We start from the raw sequence: 9,194 nt of genomic DNA, 5'->3' as shown, positions 1-9,194 counted from the left end.
GAAATATATCCTCAGTCCTTTTTTACTTTTTTCTTTTAATTATTTATTTTAGTACTAGGGATTGAAACCAGGGGCCCTAAATCACATCCCTAACCCTTTCTATTTTTTTTTTTTATTTTGAAATAGGGTCTTACTAAATTGCTCAGGGCCTAGCTAAATTGCTGAGAATGGCTTTGAACATGCAATCCTCCTTTCTCAGCCTCCCACACAAGCACACCTGGCTTTATTTTTTCCTTTAAGACAAGGTTTTGCTATGCTGCTGAAGCTGACCTTGAATTTATGATTCTCCTCTTCAACCTTTGGAGGTGCTGGGATTGCAGGTGTGTGCCACCATACCTGATTCTAAGCATAAATTTAAAAAAATCGTAACCTTTAAAGTATACATTTTGATTATTTTTATTTAGAAATACCTTTATTAAGTTGAGAAGTAAACTTTAATCTTATATAATTATGTTATCTCATGTAATTATTCTATTACATTATATTTGTAATTTTATTCAAAGATTTAATATAGAAAAAGTATGTTTTAAATGTTTTTTATTTTAAAATTCTTATTTTTATTTAAATGTAATGAATAGTGTTGTTGGGTTTTTAAATTTTATTTATTTATTTTAATTAGGTATACAGGACCGAAGAATGTATTTTGATTCATTGTACACAATTGCAGCATAACTTTTCATTTCTCTTGATTGTACATGATGCAGTGTCACATCATATGTGCAGTCATTTATCTACCTAGGGTAATAATGTCCATCACATCTCACCATCTTTCCTTCTGTCTCCCTATCCCCTCTCCTTCCCTCCCACCTCTTTTCCCAATCAGAATACCTCCATTTTTCCCATGCCCTCCCCCATTATGGATCAGCATCCACTTATCAAAGAAAACATTTAACCTTTGTTTTTTTGGGGATTGGCTTACTTTGCTTAGCATGATATTTTCGAACTCCATCCATTTTTCTGCAAATGCCATAATGTTATTCTCTTAATGCTGAGTAATATTCCTTCGTGAATATATACCACAGTTTCTTTATCCATTCATCTATTGAAGGGCATCTAGGTTGCTTGCACACTTTAGTTATTGTGAATTGAGCTGCTATAAACATTGATGTGGCTGCATTACTATAATATGTGGATTTTAAGTCTTTTGGGTAAAGACCCAAGAGTGGGATAGCTGGGTCAAATGATGGTTCCATTCCAAATCTCCATACTGCTTTCCAGACTGGTTGCACAGTTATGCAGTTCCACCAGCAATGTATGAGTGTACCTTTTCCCCTCGTCTACACCAACACTTCTTTTTGTTTGTATTCTTGATAACTGCCCTTCTGACTGGAGTGAGATGAAATCTTAGAGTAGTTTTGATTTGCATTTCTCTAATTATTAAAGATGTTGAACATTTTTTTCATATATTCATTGATCAATTGTATATCTTCTTCTGATAAGTGTCTATTCAGCTCCTTAGCCCATGTATTAATTGGGATTTTTATAAGTGTTTTTTGAATTCTTTATATATTCTGGAGATTAATTCTCTTCCAATGTGTTGTGGCAAAAATTTACTCCTAAAATGTAGGCTCTCTCTTCACCTCATTAATTGTTTCTTTTGCTGAGAAGAAGCTTTTTGGTTTGAATCCATCCTGTGTATTAATTCTTGATTTTATTTTTTGTACTTTAGGAGTCTTTTAAGGAAGTTGGAGCCTAATCTGATGTGATGAAGATTTAGGCCTACTTTTTTTTTCCTCTGTCAGGCTCAGGGTATCTGGTCTAATTCCTAGATATTTGATCCATTTTGAGTTGAGGTTTGTGCATGGTGAGAGATAGGGTCTTAATTTCACTTTGCTGCATATGGATTTATAGTTCTCCTAGCACCATTTGTTGAAGAGGCTATCTTTTGTCCAGTGCATGTTTTTGGCTCCTTTTTCTAGTATGAGACAACTGTATTTATGTGGATTTATCTCTCTGTCTTCTATTCTGTACCATTGATCTACATGTCTATTGGTGCCAATACAAGCCGTTTTTGTTACTATAGCTTTGTAGTATAGTTTAAGGTCTGGTATTGTGATGCCTCCTGCTTCACTCTTCTTGCTAAGGATTGATTTTGCTATTCTGGGTCTCTTTATTTTTCCAAATGAATTTCATGATTGCTTTTTCTATTTCTATAAGGAATGACATTGGGATTTTAATTGGAATCACATTGAATCTGTATAGTGCTTTGGGTAGTGTGGCCATTTTGACAATATTCATTGTGCCTATCCAAGAACATGGGAGATCTTTCCATCTTCTAAGGTCTCCACCAATTTCTTTCTTTATTATTCTGTAATTTCCATTGTAGCGGTCTTTCACCTTTTTTGTTAAGTTCATTTCCCAAGGTTTTTTTTTTGTTTTGTTTTGTTTTTGTTTTTTTCTTTTTTTAGGCTATTGTGAATGGGGTAGTTTTCCTGATTTCTCTTTCAGAGGATTCATCACTGATGTAGAGAAATACATTTGATTTATGGGTATTGATTTTATATCCTGCTGCTTTGTTGATTTTATTAATTCATTCTAGAAGACTGAGTTTGAATAATAAATTAATGACAAATTTAAAAATACATTGGACCTAACAACCAATCTCCCCCTTTTATTCTTCAGAATGCAGCTAGAATTGTTCGTGCCCGTTTTGAAATTGCTCTGAGGAAACGTTGGCCTACCATGACCTACAGGCTCCTGAATCTTAGTAAAGTCATCAACAAGAGGCTTTGGGGTTGGGCTAACCCTTTGAGACAATTTTCAGTGTTACCACCACACATTCTAACAAGATTAGAAGAAAAAAAATCTTACTGTAGATAAGCTGAAAGATATGAGGAAAGATGAAATAGGTAAGAAGGGGGAAAAGTGCTTAAATGAATTTTTCTGTGAAAATAAAATATTTTACCAGATATAAAAATATTGTGGGGGCTGGGGATGTGTCTCAAGCGGTAGCGCGCTCGCCTGGCATGTGTGCGGCCCGGGTTCGATCCTCAGCACCACATACCAACAAAGATGTGTGTCTGCCGAAAACTAAAAATAAATAAATAAATATTTAAAAAAAAATATTGTGAATTTTTATATTATATAACATAAATTTATTTTCTGTTTTTTTAAAGAGAGAGTGAGAGAGGGAGAGAGAGAGAGAAAGAATTTTAATATTTACTCATTTTTTTTTTAGTTATCGGCAGACACAACATCTTTGTTTTTATGTGGTGCTAAGGATCGAACCCGGGCCACACGGATGCCAGGCTAGCGCGCTACCGCTTGAGCCACATCCCCAGCCCCAATAAATTTATTTTCTCTCTTCTTTTATTTGTTTTTTTAGTACATTATAGTTTACATTGTTAATTTTGACATATCCATGAATGCATATAACTCAATATAAATTTTGAACCTACATGTGAAATCTCTTTATTTATGCAAAAGAGCAAAAATCACTCCAAATTTTATGAACTTATTTAGCAGAATTAGTAATTAAGGCTGGATGTGGTCACACATGCTTTTAATCCCAGCAGTTCTGGAGGCTGAGATAGGAGGATCATAAGTCCAGGTCAGCTTCAGCAACTTAGCAAGACCCTGTCTCAAAATTAAAAAAAAAAATTAAATGGGCTAGGGATATTGCTTGGTGGCTTAGCTGCTGGCCCTGGGTTCAACTCCCACTACCCCCTCCAAAAAATTAGCAATTAATTAAAATAGTTTATATTAGCAAAATTTTAAGTATTTTAAATGTAGATCCTACCCATAAATGATAATAATCATTCAGTGATATTTATTCTCATTTTGTTTCTTAATATTGAACTAATTTCAAAGATCTGTTATGTATATCAGCAGTATCACAGTAAAAGTTTAAGTGAACAATAAGCTCTACATTCTCTTCTTTGCTCTGCTCACACTGTTGGATACTTCCCAAATGTTTTCCTGCTTCTCTTTCACTTTTAATGGAGTAAGGGGAACACATACCCACTTCCTCAGCCCACAACATAAACTGTAAGCCCTCTTCCCACAAATACATGCTCCCCCCAGTCTAATTATGCCAAGTGTTTGTTATGGACTTCTCCTTTACTATAGATATTGTCACGAGAATGTCATGAGGTGATTGGCTTTATGTGAATCAAAAATATCCCAGGTGTTATGGTTTAAATGTGGTGTCCCCCAAAAGCTCATGTGAAACAGTACAAGAAGATTTGGAGGAGAAATGATTGGGATGTGATCTCATTTTCATGAGTCCCCTAGGAAGAAGTGAATACTGAACAGTATTGGACCATATAAGGAAAAAAGAGAGATTGGCTTATATAAAAAAAATATGATATATGTGTCCAGTGGAATATTATTTGACAATAAAAAGAAGCAGAGTACTGATGCAGTTTAAAACATGGATGAACTATAAAAAATAGTACGGTAAGTTTAAAAAGCCAGTCACAGAAGACCATATGTTATATCATTCCATTTAACAAAGTGTTTAGAATAGCCATGTCCATACTTCTAATGAATATAAGTACTCTCTTGGAGGTGATAAAAATGTTCTAAAATTAGATTATGTTCATAGTTGTACAACTTTGTTAAATATGTTAAAACCATTGAACTGTATACTTTAAATGAGTGAACTTTGTTTTATAAATTATATATCAAAATTTATTAGACTAATAGGTGCTGATATGTAAACAGTACTGTTACTTGAGTTATGATTTTCATAGTAGTAGGATAATTTTTATTCTAGGTCCATGGGACAGTAGGAGAACCCTGGTGGATTTGGGTGGGAGATCCTACAAATGATCATATTTATCATTCAGAGTATTTTCTAGCTCTTAAAACCAGGTGAATATAACCTTATTATTTAGCTATCATAAAAAAATATATAAACAATTTTTGTTTTTTTACTATCTCTCTGATTTCAGAGTGCCATGAAAGTTTTGTTATGTTCTGTTTTCCTGTTTTGTTTCAAAGGAACACAGAGATTCAGTGTGACAATATTGATTATTCAGTCTGATCCTAGTTCAAAAAATTCATTTATTATCTTTACCATGGTTTAAGGCATGGCTTCTAGAGGCATGGAATATATAAAATAAGGAGGGTAAAAATAATTTCGTGCAAAGTAATAAATTGCTTAGTGAAAAGATCATTCCTTGTAAAATTATCTGTAAAGACTCAATTGTTGTTACATCTTTAACTCATGTTTTATTTGTAATTTCTCTTTTTATCAAAGAGAAAGCAAGCTTCCGATTGAAAATCTTGACTAGATACCAATACTATTTTATAGCAATATTTTGTTTTCATGCATTTTTCTTCTTGATAACCATGTAACATATATATTTTAAGAGATTTCAGATATTCCACTTAAGATACTGATCAGATTTAAAGAAAAATATTAAGTAAATAATAATATGGTACTTGAAATTATAGAAATCAGGAAATAATTGCATGAATCATGTTTGGGAAATTCTGATAATGAATCAAACTGGTTACATGTCATAATGATAGCATATATATATATACATAATATAAAGTGAGTAGAAATTTTTACCTTCTGTTATATCAAATAATCCTCAGAAGGAAATCACCTACAAGTTACTGTAGTACCTGAATATCTGAGCTACTTAGAAATCCAACATAGTTTATTTTTATTACATCTGGTATAGATACTATTAAGAATTGACTACTAAGAACTTTATTTATTTTAGACTTTATTTCACATTAGGTCATTAGTAAAGAAGCTCAACTACTGGTATTTGCAATCCCTATTTTTGAACCTTTGCCTTCCCAATACTATATCCAAGCAGTTTCTGATAGACGGTTAGGAGCAGAGGCTGTTTGTATTATCAACTTCTAACATCTGATTCTACCAGACAGGCATCAGCCCCATACAGGTAACAAATTGAACATTAATGTGTTGATGTGAATTATTGACTTCCCAAAATTGTTATTTTAATTAATGTTGACAAGTATAAAGTTGTTTTATTCTGAATCAAAGTCCAACTTACTTGAAAAATTGTTTCTAAACTGTATGTTCAAAATTTTCAAAATCAAATAAGTATATGTAGATAGTCAAATTGTGGACCTTTAATTTTTGTTTATTTAAGCCCCAAAAGCATTAAAGTAGGCTTAGTCAATTCTGATAACCATAGTAATGATAAGAGTTACTATTTCTTTGTTATTGGACTTTCATCTGTATATATAATCATTATTTCTCCATATAGCCTTCCTTTTCCATTGTAATTGTCATTTATCATTTTATCTGTATTCTCTGTGAAAGTTTTGAGATATCTCTTTTTTCTTACATTTATTTCAATTCAAATAAACTTATTTCTAGTACAGGTTCTCTTTTTTCTTACATTTATTTCAATTCAAATAAACTTATTTCTAGTACAGGTTATCTTTTATCCAAAATGTTTAAAACCTGAAGTGTTTCAAATTTTACATTTTTTTAGATTTTGGAATGTTTGTATATATATAACAAATTATTAAAAGGGATATATAGTAAGAGCATTCAGCAGCATTTTTATTGTTGTAATGTATAAACTCTAGGTTTTCATAAAATGAACAAATGCCTTTCTGTTTTGATTTATTAAAAAAGCAAAATTTCATGAATAAATCTTTGCAGTGATACTTTCAAGTACCCCTGAAATCTATTTCAAAAAAATCTCGAAACTAGTATACTAATTTCGTTTTTTGAGAATTCATAACTGATGAGTATTGATTTTCAGAAGTCCTTAATTTACTTTACAGACATAAATTAGGAGTCAAATTTTCTTTCCCATGTATATTTCAGACACACTGTTTGACTTTTCAGAATAAAAATGTTATTCTGACTACTTTAAATAGCATGCTATTTGACAGTCCTTTCAGAAGTGAAAGGACACCTAAATATGACTTTATAATCTTTCATTTTGTCAAATGTACACCTTATTCATATTATTCATTGAGAGATTCTTTATACTACATCTCAATTTCTCTTTGATATCTTGGCATAGCAAAACCAAAAAAAATTATCAAAATAGAATGATATTGAAACTGTATAATCTAGTAATCTACTTATTGCAGAGGGTCTTTCTGGTCTTATTTCATCAAATGTGTTTATGTGATATCTAGAATCTCATAAGTTCAAAATATGTGGAAGTGATGATGTTTTAACTTAAAATATATGCTTCCAATATCATTGCTAGGTTTCTTTCTTTCATTAAAGTACTTAATTTCACATATATTAGCATTGTATATTAATGCCAATTTAATAATTTCTTTCTTAAGCAACCAAATACATATCAACCTATTTATATAATTAGCTGATATAGTATAAACATACCATTTAGGTAAAATCACTGTAATAGATCTTCTTAATTTAACATTATCAATAACTGTGCATTTGACATTGTACAATGTTTAATTTTTAGTCTTTTATTTTAAAAAAAATATGTTTGATTAACATTGCATGCCTTATCATGCAATGTCTTCCTCCTTCCTGGATTTCCAGAGCTATGGAAAATTTAAACAATCATAATCAGACATAGAGAGTATGAAGTTAGCTCTCAGCTATCCTTGTAATAGAGTAGAGCAATGGGTGGGGCAAAGATAACTTCTTAAAGTCATCTTTTTATTTTTTTTTCCTTTAGGGACAAGGTACCCAGGATTGAACCCAAAGGACTCTTAACCACTGAAGCACATCCCCAGTCTTTTTATTATTATTATTATTTTGAGAGATAGACTATCACTAAGTTGCTGAGTCTGAGGTTTTCATTGTTTTACAAATTATGGCAGATTTATTTTTGTACCATAACATACATATTGTCATGTACTTTTATTCAAGTTATTTCCCTTTTTGAAAGAGAAATATATAGTTGGTTTATAGGAGATTCTTCAATAAAAGTGTTCTGTTATCAGTTATGTTAAATGTAGTGACTGAATAATATGTGTCACTGGTGTATAAGAACTTATATTAAATATGTTCTTCTCTAGAGATAATTAGGAAATGTTATTCTTTATAATACAGTATTCAGTATTGTGCATGTTTTTTCAGTTATTGTATGGAAGTAACTGTTGGATCTTTTCAGAATTACTGGATCTTCAGCCTTTGCCAATTATGGCTTTAGGATGTAAAGCATATGAAGCCCTGTACAACTTCAGCCACTTTAACCCTGTGCAGACACAAATATTTCATACACTGTATCACACAGACTGTAGTGTCCTAGTTGGAGCACACACTAGATCAGGAAATACTGTTGCAGCTGAATTAGCTATTTTCAGAGTCTTCAACAAGTATCCCTCCTCAAAGGTATGTTGAACATATTGTGTGCTTATTATATTCAATTAGAAAAGATAGTTAATATCTCTAAACTAGCCAGGTCCAAATATTCTGGCATACCCTGGTGAATAGCTTTGTTATACTCTCAGTGAATTTTCCAGGGGGCCAGATCAGTATTAGAATAATTTGTTGCAAAAAAAATTGATATCAACTTTGGAGTCTTCTACGTGAATTTCTCATGTATATAGTGCTCACACATCCTCATATCTATAATTCATGGGTACTTCTTTTATGAGGTAATTAATTCTTAGCTGAACTTGTTAGGAATATAATGATTCATAATAATACTTTGGATATGAATGAAATGCTAATACTTTAAAACACTTCGATTATACACAGGAAATATAGACATAATTTATGCTACATTCCTCCAAATATTGATATTATCAATTAATGTCAAATAACACCAGAATCAAATAAGTATTGATTTTTAATTTTTTTAAAACATATTTAGTAAATTTTTCCCAATACTATTTTATTTTTAATAGAAATGATTTATATTTGAGGTGTTCAATGTGATACTTAAATATACATATACATTATAAAATAATTGATGGAATGAAGATAGCTAGATATCCATCACTTCAGATAATCACATATTTTTGCAGTGGGAACATTTAATATCTAGTCAGCAAATTTCAAATCTATTAATACGATATTATTAAATACAGACACCCTTCTGTACATTAGATGTCTAAAACTAGTTCTACATAAATGAAACTTTGTATCCTTTAAGCAATATCTCCCCATATCCCCCACTTTCACCCCTTTTAACTATTATTTTAATCTGCTTCTATGAATTTGACTTTTTATTATTGCACCTGTTAGTGAAATTATTCAGTGTTTTGTTGTTTTCAGCTTATTTCTCTTAACACAAAGTATAGTATTGCAAACGGCAAGA

Source organism: Callospermophilus lateralis, unplaced genomic scaffold (genome assembly GCF_048772815.1).
Source record: "Callospermophilus lateralis isolate mCalLat2 unplaced genomic scaffold, mCalLat2.hap1 Scaffold_309, whole genome shotgun sequence".
NCBI classification, from domain to species: domain Eukaryota; kingdom Metazoa; phylum Chordata; class Mammalia; order Rodentia; family Sciuridae; genus Callospermophilus; species Callospermophilus lateralis.
The sequence above is the reverse complement of the archived record's forward strand: the minus strand, read 5'-3'. Positions refer to the sequence as shown.